The sequence below is a fragment of the Vitis vinifera genome, chromosome 17 (assembly GCF_030704535.1).
Source record: "Vitis vinifera cultivar Pinot Noir 40024 chromosome 17, ASM3070453v1".
Taxonomy (NCBI): Eukaryota; Viridiplantae; Streptophyta; class Magnoliopsida; order Vitales; family Vitaceae; genus Vitis; species Vitis vinifera.
The window spans coordinates 17,010,355-17,022,500 of record NC_081821.1 but is presented as its reverse complement, the minus strand read 5'-3'; the positions used below and the strand labels follow the sequence as shown (position 1 = coordinate 17,022,500).

Genomic DNA, 12,146 nt, shown 5'->3' with positions numbered 1-12,146 from the left:
CCCCATTTTAAGATGATCGGCGCAGACGCTAACCTTTTCCGAGCTCCGAGGCCCAAGTTATAGCCAAAAACGCCTTTCCTCCCTAGTCTCCCCATCCGTCCGTCGAAAGGATGATCCGAGCCCACCATTGCGATCCTCGCGTCGAGACTCGCGGTTTGAAAAAAAAAAGGGTCCCCAAACTCTACCCGAAGGGCCCAAAAACCACCTGGCAAACTCTCGTTTCCACACTTCCCCCATCCACCCTTTAAAGTGGCGATCAAACCCCAATTCGTGCACCAAAACGCGAATCCAACCGTACGGATCGAAAGAATGTGCAAATTTTAAGAGGGGCACACCGTCCGATCTGGACGAACATCCCCGGATACTCGCATAACAATACATCTGTCAAAAAGAGTTTTCCCCCTATTTCGTTCTATCCAACACACTAGAAGTTGCACCTCAATCATACCACATAAGGCGACTCGGTGGCAATAACATGGCGGGTGCGATCATACCAGCACTAATGCACCGGATCCCATCAGAACTCCGCAGTTAAGCGTGCTTGGGCGAGAGTAGTACTAGGATGGGTGACCTCCTGGGAAGTCCTCGTGTTGCACCCCTTTTCCCTTTTTACGACGGGATTTCTATGATTTATGTCCGCACTTGTCGTGCCAATAGGTTCCGCCCTTCCCATTTCCATCCGGACCGTCCGATCGTCGATCGGATCCCCCGATCGTGAGCTATCAGCCGTCGAAATCGATCGTCGCCGATTTTTCCCGCTTTCTCACACGTGAAAGTTTCCCCCATTTTAAGACGATCGGCGCAGACGCTAACCTTTTCCGAGCTCCGAGGCCCAAGTTATAGCCAAAAACGCCTTTCCTCCCTAGTCTCCCCATCCGTCCGTCGAAAGGATGATCCGAGCCCACCATTGCGATCCTCGCGTCGAGACTCGCGGTTTGAAAAAAAAAAGGGTCCCCAAACTCTACCCGAAGGGCCCAAAAACCACCTGGCAAACTCTCGTTTCCACACTTCCCCCATCCACCCTTTAAAGTGGCGATCAAACCCCAATTCGTGCACCAAAACGCGAATCCAACCGTACGGATCGAAAGAATGTGCAAATTTTAAGAGGGGCACACCGTCCGATCTGGACGAACATCCCCGGATACTCGCATAACAATACATCTGTCAAAAAGAGTTTTCCCCCTATTTCGTTCTATCCAACACACTAGAAGTTGCACCTCAATCATACCACATAAGGCGACTCGGTGGCAATAACATGGCGGGTGCGATCATACCAGCACTAATGCACCGGATCCCATCAGAACTCCGCAGTTAAGCGTGCTTGGGCGAGAGTAGTACTAGGATGGGTGACCTCCTGGGAAGTCCTCGTGTTGCACCCCTTTTCCCTTTTTACGACGGGATTTCTATGATTTATGTCCGCACTTGTCGTGCCAATAGGTTCCGCCCTTCCCATTTCCATCCGGACCGTCCGATCGTCGATCGGATCCCCCGATCGTGAGCTATCAGCCGTCGAAATCGATCGTCGCCGATTTTTCCCGCTTTCTCACACGTGAAAGTTTCCCCCATTTTAAGACGATCGGCGCAGACGCTAACCTTTTCCGAGCTCCGAGGCCCAAGTTATAGCCAAAAACGCCTTTCCTCCCTAGTCTCCCCATCCGTCCGTCGAAAGGATGATCCGAGCCCACCATTGCGATCCTCGCGTCGAGACTCGCGGTTTGAAAAAAAAAAGGGTCCCCAAACTCTACCCGAAGGGCCCAAAAACCACCTGGCAAACTCTCGTTTCCACACTTCCCCCATCCACCCTTTAAAGTGGCGATCAAACCCCAATTCGTGCACCAAAACGCGAATCCAACCGTACGGATCGAAAGAATGTGCAAATTTTAAGAGGGGCACACCGTCCGATCTGGACGAACATCCCCGGATACTCGCATAACAATACATCTGTCAAAAAGAGTTTTCCCCCTATTTCGTTCTATCCAACACACTAGAAGTTGCACCTCAATCATACCACATAAGGCGACTCGGTGGCAATAACATGGCGGGTGCGATCATACCAGCACTAATGCACCGGATCCCATCAGAACTCCGTAGTTAAGCGTGCTTGGGCGAGAGTAGTACTAGGATGGGTGACCTCCTGGGAAGTCCTCTTGTTGCACCCCTTTTCCCTTTTTACGACGGGATTTCTATGATTTATGTCCGCACTTGTCGTGCCAATAGGTTCCGCCCTTCCCATTTCCATCCGGACCGTCCGATCGTCGATCGGATCCCCCGATCGTGAGCCGTCGTAATCGATCGTCGCCGATTTTTCCCGCTTTCTCACACGTGAAAGTTTCCCCCATTTTAAGACGATCGGCGCAGACGCTAACCTTTTCCGAGCTCCGAGGCCCAAGTTATAGCCAAAAACGCCTTTCCTCCCTAGTCTCCCCATCCGTCCGTCGAAAGGATGATCCGAGCCCACCATTGCGATCCTCGCGTCGAGACTCGCGGTTTGAAAAAAAAAAGGGTCCCCAAACTCTACCCGAAGGGCCCAAAAACCACCTGGCAAACTCTCGTTTCCACACTTCCCCCATCCACCCTTTAAAGTGGCGATCAAACCCCAATTCGTGCACCAAAACGCGAATCCAACCGTACGGATCGAAAGAATGTGCAAATTTTAAGAGGGGCACACCGTCCGATCTGGACGAACATCCCCGGATACTCGCATAACAATACATCTGTCAAAAAGAGTTTTCCCCCTATTTCGTTCTATCCAACACACTAGAAGTTGCACCTCAATCATACCACATAAGGCGACTCGGTGGCAATAACATGGCGGGTGCGATCATACCAGCACTAATGCACCGGATCCCATCAGAACTCCGCAGTTAAGCGTGCTTGGGCGAGAGTAGTACTAGGATGGGTGACCTCCTGGGAAGTCCTCGTGTTGCACCCCTTTTCCCTTTTTACGACGGGATTTCTATGATTTATGTCCGCACTTGTCGTGCCAATAGGTTCCGCCCTTCCCATTTCCATCCGGACCGTCCGATCGTCGATCGGATCCCCCGATCGTGAGCTATCAGCCGTCGAAATCGATCGTCGCCGATTTTTCCCGCTTTCTCACACGTGAAAGTTTCCCCCATTTTAAGACGATCGGCGCAGACGCTAACCTTTTCCGAGCTCCGAGGCCCAAGTTATAGCCAAAAACGCCTTTCCTCCCTAGTCTCCCCATCCGTCCGTCGAAAGGATGATCCGAGCCCACCATTGCGATCCTCGCGTCGAGACTCGCGGTTTGAAAAAAAAAAAGGGTCCCCAAACTCTACCCGAAGGGCCCAAAAACCACCTGGCAAACTCTCGTTTCCACACTTCCCCCATCCACCCTTTAAAGTGGCGATCAAACCCCAATTCGTGCACCAAAACGCGAATCCAACCGTACGGATCGAAAGAATGTGCAAATTTTAAGAGGGGCACACCGTCCGATCTGGACGAACATCCCCGGATACTCGCATAACAATACATCTGTCAAAAAGAGTTTTCCCCCTATTTCGTTCTATCCAACACACTAGAAGTTGCACCTCAATCATACCACATAAGGCGACTCGGTGGCAATAACATGGCGGGTGCGATCATACCAGCACTAATGCACCGGATCCCATCAGAACTCCGCAGTTAAGCGTGCTTGGGCGAGAGTAGTACTAGGATGGGTGACCTCCTGGGAAGTCCTCGTGTTGCACCCCTTTTCCCTTTTTACGACGGGATTTCTATGATTTATGTCCGCACTTGTCGTGCCAATAGGTTCCGCCCTTCCCATTTCCATCCGGACCGTCCGATCGTCGATCGGATCCCCCGATCGTGAGCTATCAGCCGTCGAAATCGATCGTCGCCGATTTTTCCCGCTTTCTCACACGTGAAAGTTTCCCCCATTTTAAGACGATCGGCGCAGACGCTAACCTTTTCCGAGCTCCGAGGCCCAAGTTATAGCCAAAAACGCCTTTCCTCCCTAGTCTCCCCATCCGTCCGTCGAAAGGATGATCCGAGCCCACCATTGCGATCCTCGCGTCGAGACTCGCGGTTTGAAAAAAAAAAAGGGTCCCCAAACTCTACCCGAAGGGCCCAAAAACCACCTGGCAAACTCTCGTTTCCACACTTCCCCCATCCACCCTTTAAAGTGGCGATCAAACCCCAATTCGTGCACCAAAACGCGAATCCAACCGTACGGATCGAAAGAATGTGCAAATTTTAAGAGGGGCACACCGTCCGATCTGGACGAACATCCCCGGATACTCGCATAACAATACATCTGTCAAAAAGAGTTTTCCCCCTATTTCGTTCTATCCAACACACTAGAAGTTGCACCTCAATCATACCACATAAGGCGACTCGGTGGCAATAACATGGCGGGTGCGATCATACCAGCACTAATGCACCGGATCCCATCAGAACTCCGCAGTTAAGCGTGCTTGGGCGAGAGTAGTACTAGGATGGGTGACCTCCTGGGAAGTCCTCGTGTTGCACCCCTTTTCCCTTTTTACGACGGGATTTCTATGATTTATGTCCGCACTTGTCGTGCCAATAGGTTCCGCCCTTCCCATTTCCATCCGGACCGTCCGATCGTCGATCGGATCCCCCGATCGTGAGCTATCAGCCGTCGAAATCGATCGTCGCCGATTTTTCCCGCTTTCTCACACGTGAAAGTTTCCCCCATTTTAAGACGATCGGCGCAGACGCTAACCTTTTCCGAGCTCCGAGGCCCAAGTTATAGCCAAAAACGCCTTTCCTCCCTAGTCTCCCCATCCGTCCGTCGAAAGGATGATCCGAGCCCACCATTGCGATCCTCGCGTCGAGACTCGCGGTTTGAAAAAAAAAAAGGGTCCCCAAACTCTACCCGAAGGGCCCAAAAACCACCTGGCAAACTCTCGTTTCCACACTTCCCCCATCCACCCTTTAAAGTGGCGATCAAACCCCAATTCGTGCACCAAAACGCGAATCCAACCGTACGGATCGAAAGAATGTGCAAATTTTAAGAGGGGCACACCGTCCGATCTGGACGAACATCCCCGGATACTCGCATAACAATACATCTGTCAAAAAGAGTTTTCCCCCTATTTCGTTCTATCCAACACACTAGAAGTTGCACCTCAATCATACCACATAAGGCGACTCGGTGGCAATAACATGGCGGGTGCGATCATACCAGCACTAATGCACCGGATCCCATCAGAACTCCGCAGTTAAGCGTGCTTGGGCGAGAGTAGTACTAGGATGGGTGACCTCCTGGGAAGTCCTCGTGTTGCACCCCTTTTCCCTTTTTACGACGGGATTTCTATGATTTATGTTCGCACTTGTCGTGCCAATAGGTTCCGCCCTTCCCATTTCCATCCGGACCGTCCGATCGTCGATCGGATCCCCCGATCGTGAGCTATCAGCCGTCGAAATCGATCGTCGCCGATTTTTCCCGCTTTCTCACACGTGAAAGTTTCCCCCATTTTAAGACGATCGGCGCAGACGCTAACCTTTTCCGAGCTCCGAGGCCCAAGTTATAGCCAAAAACGCCTTTCCTCCCTAGTCTCCCCATCCGTCCGTCGAAAGGATGATCCGAGCCCACCATTGCGATCCTCGCGTCGAGACTCGCGGTTTGAAAAAAAAAAAAGGGTCCCCAAACTCTACCCGAAGGGCCCAAAAACCACCTGGCAAACTCTCGTTTCCACACTTCCCCCATCCACCCTTTAAAGTGGCGATCAAACCCCAATTCGTGCACCAAAACGCGAATCCAACCGTACGGATCGAAAGAATGTGCAAATTTTAAGAGGGGCACACCGTCCGATCTGGACGAACATCCCCGGATACTCGCATAACAATACATCTGTCAAAAAGAGTTTTCCCCCTATTTCGTTCTATCCAACACACTAGAAGTTGCACCTCAATCATACCACATAAGGCGACTCGGTGGCAATAACATGGCGGGTGCGATCATACCAGCACTAATGCATCGGATCCCATCAGAACTCCGCAGTTAAGCGTGCTTGGGCGAGAGTAGTACTAGGATGGGTGACCTCCTGGGAAGTCCTCGTGTTGCACCCCTTTTCCCTTTTTACGACGGGATTTCTATGATTTATGTCCGCACTTGTCGTGCCAATAGGTTCCGCCCTTCCCATTTCCATCCGGACCGTCCGATCGTCGATCGGATCCCCCGATCGTGAGCTATCAGCCGTCGAAATCGATCGTCGCCGATTTTTCCCGCTTTCTCACACGTGAAAGTTTCCCCCATTTTAAGACGATCGGCGCAGACGCTAACCTTTTCCGAGCTCCGAGGCCCAAGTTATAGCCAAAAACGCCTTTCCTCCCTAGTCTCCCCATCCGTCCGTCGAAAGGATGATCCGAGCCCACCATTGCGATCCTCGCGTCGAGACTCGCGGTTTGAAAAAAAAAAAGGGTCCCCAAACTCTACCCGAAGGGCCCAAAAACCACCTGGCAAACTCTCGTTTCCACACTTCCCCCATCCACCCTTTAAAGTGGCGATCAAACCCCAATTCGTGCACCAAAACGCGAATCCAACCGTACGGATCGAAAGAATGTGCAAATTTTAAGAGGGGCACACCGTCCGATCTGGACGAACATCCCCGGATACTCGCATAACAATACATCTGTCAAAAAGAGTTTTCCCCCTATTTCGTTCTATCCAACACACTAGAAGTTGCACCTCAATCATACCACATAAGGCGACTCGGTGGCAATAAATTGGCGGGTGCGATCATACCAGCACTAATGCACCGGATCCCATCAGAACTCCGCAGTTAAGCGTGCTTGGGCGAGAGTAGTACTAGGATGGGTGACCTCCTGGGAAGTCCTCGTGTTGCACCCCTTTTCCCTTTTTACGACGGGATTTCTATGATTTATGTCCGCACTTGTCGTGCCAATAGGTTCCGCCCTTCCCATTTCCATCCGGACCGTCCGATCGTCGATCGGATCCCCCGATCGTGAGCTATCAGCCGTCGAAATCGATCGTCGCCGATTTTTCCCGCTTTCTCACACGTGAAAGTTTCCCCCATTTTAAGACGATCGGCGCAGACGCTAACCTTTTCCGAGCTCCGAGGCCCAAGTTATAGCCAAAAACGCCTTTCCTCCCTAGTCTCCCCATCCGTCCGTCGAAAGGATGATCCGAGCCCACCATTGCGATCCTCGCGTCGAGACTCGCGGTTTGAAAAAAAAAAAGGGTCCCCAAACTCTACCCGAAGGGCCCAAAAACCACCTGGCAAACTCTCGTTTCCACACTTCCCCCATCCACCCTTTAAAGTGGCGATCAAACCCCAATTCGTGCACCAAAACGCGAATCCAACCGTACGGATCGAAAGAATGTGCAAATTTTAAGAGGGGCACACCGTCCGATCTGGACGAACATCCCCGGATACTCGCATAACAATACATCTGTCAAAAAGAGTTTTCCCCCTATTTCGTTCTATCCAACACACTAGAAGTTGCACCTCAATCATACCACATAAGGCGACTCGGTGGCAATAACATGGCGGGTGCGATCATACCAGCACTAATGCACCGGATCCCATCAGAACTCCGCAGTTAAGCGTGCTTGGGCGAGAGTAGTACTAGGATGGGTGACCTCCTGGGAAGTCCTCGTGTTGCACCCCTTTTCCCTTTTTACGACGGGATTTCTATGATTTATGTCCGCACTTGTCGTGCCAATAGGTTCCGCCCTTCCCATTTCCATCCGGACCGTCCGATCGTCGATCGGATCCCCCGATCGTGAGCTATCAGCCGTCGAAATCGATCGTCGCCGATTTTTCCCGCTTTCTCACACGTGAAAGTTTCCCCCATTTTAAGACGATCGGCGCAGACGCTAACCTTTTCCGAGCTCCGAGGCCCAAGTTATAGCCAAAAACGCCTTTCCTCCCTAGTCTCCCCATCCGTCCGTCGAAAGGATGATCCGAGCCCACCATTGCGATCCTCGCGTCGAGACTCGCGGTTTGAAAAAAAAAAAAGGGTCCCCAAACTCTACCCGAAGGGCCCAAAAACCACCTGGCAAACTCTCGTTTCCACACTTCCCCCATCCACCCTTTAAAGTGGCGATCAAACCCCAATTCGTGCACCAAAACGCGAATCCAACCGTACGGATCGAAAGAATGTGCAAATTTTAAGAGGGGCACACCGTCCGATCTGGACGAACATCCCCGGATACTCGCATAACAATACATCTGTCAAAAAGAGTTTTCCCCCTATTTCGTTCTATCCAACACACTAGAAGTTGCACCTCAATCATACCACATAAGGCGACTCGGTGGCAATAACATGGCGGGTGCGATCATACCAGCACTAATGCACCGGATCCCATCAGAACTCCGCAGTTAAGCGTGCTTGGGCGAGAGTAGTACTAGGATGGGTGACCTCCTGGGAAGTCCTCGTGTTGCACCCCTTTTCCCTTTTTACGACGGGATTTCTATGATTTATGTCCGCACTTGTCGTGCCAATAGGTTCCGCCCTTCCCATTTCCATCCGGACCGTCCGATCGTCGATCGGATCCCCCGATCGTGAGCTATCAGCCGTCGAAATCGATCGTCGCCGATTTTTCCCGCTTTCTCACACGTGAAAGTTTCCCCCATTTTAAGACGATCGGCGCAGACGCTAACCTTTTCCGAGCTCCGAGGCCCAAGTTATAGCCAAAAACGCCTTTCCTCCCTAGTCTCCCCATCCGTCCGTCGAAAGGATGATCCGAGCCCACCATTGCGATCCTCGCGTCGAGACTCGCGGTTTGAAAAAAAAAAAGGGTCCCCAAACTCTACCCGAAGGGCCCAAAAACCACCTGGCAAACTCTCGTTTCCACACTTCCCCCATCCACCCTTTAAAGTGGCGATCAAACCCCAATTCGTGCACCAAAACGCGAATCCAATCGTACGGATCGAAAGAATGTGCAAATTTTAAGAGGGGCACACCGTCCGATCTGGACGAACATCCCCGGATACTCGCATAACAATACATCTGTCAAAAAGAGTTTTCCCCCTATTTCGTTCTATCCAACACACTAGAAGTTGCACCTCAATCATACCACATAAGGCGACTCGGTGGCAATAACATGGCGGGTGCGATCATACCAGCACTAATGCACCGGATCCCATCAGAACTCCGCAGTTAAGCGTGCTTGGGCGAGAGTAGTACTAGGATGGGTGACCTCCTGGGAAGTCCTCGTGTTGCACCCCTTTTCCCTTTTTACGACGGGATTTCTATGATTTATGTCCGCACTTGTCGTGCCAATAGGTTCCGCCCTTCCCATTTCCATCCGGACCGTCCGATCGTCGATCGGATCCCCCGATCGTGAGCTATCAGCCGTCGAAATCGATCGTCGCCGATTTTTCCCGCTTTCTCACACGTGAAAGTTTCCCCCATTTTAAGACGATCGGCGCAGACGCTAACCTTTTCCGAGCTCCGAGGCCCAAGTTATAGCCAAAAACGCCTTTCCTCCCTAGTCTCCCCATCCGTCCGTCGAAAGGATGATCCGAGCCCACCATTGCGATCCTCGCGTCGAGACTCGCGGTTTGAAAAAAAAAAAGGGTCCCCAAACTCTACCCGAAGGGCCCAAAAACCACCTGGCAAACTCTCGTTTCCACACTTCCCCCATCCACCCTTTAAAGTGGCGATCAAACCCCAATTCGTGCACCAAAACGCGAATCCAACCGTACGGATCGAAAGAATGTGCAAATTTTAAGAGGGGCACACCGTCCGATCTGGACGAACATCCCCGGATACTCGCATATCAATACATCTGTCAAAAAGAGTTTTCCCCCTATTTCGTTCTATCCAACACACTAGAAGTTGCACCTCAATCATACCACATAAGGCGACTCGGTGGCAATAACATGGCGGGTGCGATCATACCAGCACTAATGCACCGGATCCCATCAGAACTCCGCAGTTAAGCGTGCTTGGGCGAGAGTAGTACTAGGATGGGTGACCTCCTGGGAAGTCCTCGTGTTGCACCCCTTTTCCCTTTTTACGACGGGATTTCTATGATTTATGTCCGCACTTGTCGTGCCAATAGGTTCCGCCCTTCCCATTTCCATCCGGACCGTCCGATCGTCGATCGGATCCCCCGATCGTGAGCTATCAGCCGTCGAAATCGATCGTCGCCGATTTTTCCCGCTTTCTCACACGTGAAAGTTTCCCCCATTTTAAGACGATCGGCGCAGACGCTAACCTTTTCCGAGCTCCGAGGCCCAAGTTATAGCCAAAAACGCCTTTCCTCCCTAGTCTCCCCATCCGTCCGTCGAAAGGATGATCCGAGCCCACCATTGCGATCCTCGCGTCGAGACTCGCGGTTTGAAAAAAAAAAAGGGTCCCCAAACTCTACCCGAAGGGCCCAAAAACCACCTGGCAAACTCTCGTTTCCACACTTCCCCCATCCACCCTTTAAAGTGGCGATCAAACCCCAATTCGTGCACCAAAACGCGAATCCAACCGTACGGATCGAAAGAATGTGCAAATTTTAAGAGGGGCACACCGTCCGATCTGGACGAACATCCCCGGATACTCGCATAACAATACATCTGTCAAAAAGAGTTTTCCCCCTATTTCGTTCTATCCAACACACTAGAAGTTGCACCTCAATCATACCACATAAGGCGACTCGGTGGCAATAACATGGCGGGTGCGATCATACCAGCACTAATGCACCGGATCCCATCAGAACTCCGCAGTTAAGCGTGCTTGGGCGAGAGTAGTACTAGGATGGGTGACCTCCTGGGAAGTCCTCGTGTTGCACCCCTTTTCCCTTTTTACGACGGGATTTCTATGATTTATGTCCGCACTTGTCGTGCCAATAGGTTCCGCCCTTCCCATTTCCATCCGGACCGTCCGATCGTCGATCGGATCCCCCGATCGTGAGCTATCAGCCGTCGAAATCGATCGTCGCCGATTTTTCCCGCTTTCTCACACGTGAAAGTTTCCCCCATTTTAAGACGATCGGCGCAGACGCTAACCTTTTCCGAGCTCCGAGGCCCAAGTTATAGCCAAAAACGCCTTTCCTCCCTAGTCTCCCCATCCGTCCGTCGAAAGGATGATCCGAGCCCACCATTGCGATCCTCGCGTCGAGACTCGCGGTTTGAAAAAAAAAAAGGGTCCCCAAACTCTACCCGAAGGGCCCAAAAACCACCTGGCAAACTCTCGTTTCCACACTTCCCCCATCCACCCTTTAAAGTGGCGATCAAACCCCAATTCGTGCACCAAAACGCGAATCCAACCGTACGGATCGAAAGAATGTGCAAATTTTAAGAGGGGCACACCGTCCGATCTGGACGAACATCCCCGGATACTCGCATAACAATACATCTGTCAAAAAGAGTTTTCCCCCTATTTCGTTCTATCCAACACACTAGAAGTTGCACCTCAATCATACCACATAAGGCGACTCGGTGGCAATAACATGGCGGGTGCGATCATACCAGCACTAATGCACCGGATCCCATCAGAACTCCGCAGTTAAGCGTGCTTGGGCGAGAGTAGTACTAGGATGGGTGACCTCCTGGGAAGTCCTCGTGTTGCACCCCTTTTCCCTTTTTACGACGGGATTTCTATGATTTATGTCCGCACTTGTCGTGCCAATAGGTTCCGCCCTTCCCATTTCCATCCGGACCGTCCGATCGTCGATCGGATCCCCCGATCGTGAGCTATCAGCCGTCGAAATCGATCGTCGCCGATTTTTCCCGCTTTCTCACACGTGAAAGTTTCCCCCATTTTAAGACGATCGGCGCAGACGCTAACCTTTTCCGAGCTCCGAGGCCCAAGTTATAGCCAAAAACGCCTTTCCTCCCTAGTCTCCCCATCCGTCCGTCGAAAGGATGATCCGAGCCCACCATTGCGATCCTCGCGTCGAGACTCGCGGTTTGAAAAAAAAAAAAGGGTCCCCAAACTCTACCCGAAGGGCCCAAAAACCACCTGGCAAACTCTCGTTTCCACACTTCCCCCATCCACCCTTTAAAGTGGCGATCAAACCCCAATTCGTGCACCAAAACGCGAATCCAACCGTACGGATCGAAAGAATGTGCAAATTTTAAGAGGGGCACACCGTCCGATCTGGACGAACATCCCCGGATACTCGCATAACAATACATCTGTCAAAAAGAGTTTTCCCCCTATTTCGTTCTATCCAACACACTAGAAGTTGCACC

The 12,146-nt window shown here is 51.6% G+C and overlaps 15 non-coding genes across 15 annotated transcripts; all 15 read left to right on the top strand.

Annotated features, from left to right (window-relative positions):
• Window positions 1-480: 480 nt before the first annotated feature.
• LOC132253046 (5S ribosomal RNA) lies at window positions 481-599 on the top strand. Its single transcript, XR_009464826.1, has one exon. It is a non-coding gene; the product is annotated as a 5S ribosomal RNA (ribosomal RNA).
• Window positions 600-1,260: 661 nt separating this feature from the next.
• Window positions 1,261-1,379, top strand: LOC132253045 (5S ribosomal RNA). Its single transcript, XR_009464825.1, has one exon. It is a non-coding gene; the product is annotated as a 5S ribosomal RNA (ribosomal RNA).
• A 661-nt stretch (window positions 1,380-2,040) lies between these two features.
• LOC132252935 (5S ribosomal RNA) lies at window positions 2,041-2,159 on the top strand. The gene has a single exon (XR_009464745.1). It is a non-coding gene; the product is annotated as a 5S ribosomal RNA (ribosomal RNA).
• Window positions 2,160-2,813: 654 nt separating this feature from the next.
• Window positions 2,814-2,932, top strand: LOC132253044 (5S ribosomal RNA). The gene has a single exon (XR_009464824.1). It is a non-coding gene; the product is annotated as a 5S ribosomal RNA (ribosomal RNA).
• A 662-nt stretch (window positions 2,933-3,594) lies between these two features.
• On the top strand, window positions 3,595-3,713 carry LOC132253043 (5S ribosomal RNA). The gene has a single exon (XR_009464823.1). It is a non-coding gene; the product is annotated as a 5S ribosomal RNA (ribosomal RNA).
• A 662-nt stretch (window positions 3,714-4,375) lies between these two features.
• LOC132253042 (5S ribosomal RNA) lies at window positions 4,376-4,494 on the top strand. Its single transcript, XR_009464822.1, has one exon. It is a non-coding gene; the product is annotated as a 5S ribosomal RNA (ribosomal RNA).
• A 662-nt stretch (window positions 4,495-5,156) lies between these two features.
• On the top strand, window positions 5,157-5,275 carry LOC132253040 (5S ribosomal RNA). The gene has a single exon (XR_009464820.1). It is a non-coding gene; the product is annotated as a 5S ribosomal RNA (ribosomal RNA).
• A 663-nt stretch (window positions 5,276-5,938) lies between these two features.
• On the top strand, window positions 5,939-6,057 carry LOC132252918 (5S ribosomal RNA). The gene has a single exon (XR_009464728.1). It is a non-coding gene; the product is annotated as a 5S ribosomal RNA (ribosomal RNA).
• A 662-nt stretch (window positions 6,058-6,719) lies between these two features.
• LOC132253039 (5S ribosomal RNA) lies at window positions 6,720-6,838 on the top strand. The gene has a single exon (XR_009464819.1). It is a non-coding gene; the product is annotated as a 5S ribosomal RNA (ribosomal RNA).
• A 662-nt stretch (window positions 6,839-7,500) lies between these two features.
• On the top strand, window positions 7,501-7,619 carry LOC132253031 (5S ribosomal RNA). Its single transcript, XR_009464811.1, has one exon. It is a non-coding gene; the product is annotated as a 5S ribosomal RNA (ribosomal RNA).
• Window positions 7,620-8,282: 663 nt separating this feature from the next.
• On the top strand, window positions 8,283-8,401 carry LOC132253023 (5S ribosomal RNA). Its single transcript, XR_009464804.1, has one exon. It is a non-coding gene; the product is annotated as a 5S ribosomal RNA (ribosomal RNA).
• A 662-nt stretch (window positions 8,402-9,063) lies between these two features.
• LOC132253016 (5S ribosomal RNA) lies at window positions 9,064-9,182 on the top strand. Its single transcript, XR_009464803.1, has one exon. It is a non-coding gene; the product is annotated as a 5S ribosomal RNA (ribosomal RNA).
• A 662-nt stretch (window positions 9,183-9,844) lies between these two features.
• Window positions 9,845-9,963, top strand: LOC132253005 (5S ribosomal RNA). Its single transcript, XR_009464802.1, has one exon. It is a non-coding gene; the product is annotated as a 5S ribosomal RNA (ribosomal RNA).
• Window positions 9,964-10,625: 662 nt separating this feature from the next.
• Window positions 10,626-10,744, top strand: LOC132252994 (5S ribosomal RNA). Its single transcript, XR_009464801.1, has one exon. It is a non-coding gene; the product is annotated as a 5S ribosomal RNA (ribosomal RNA).
• A 662-nt stretch (window positions 10,745-11,406) lies between these two features.
• LOC132252983 (5S ribosomal RNA) lies at window positions 11,407-11,525 on the top strand. The gene has a single exon (XR_009464793.1). It is a non-coding gene; the product is annotated as a 5S ribosomal RNA (ribosomal RNA).
• Window positions 11,526-12,146: the final 621 nt, after the last annotated feature.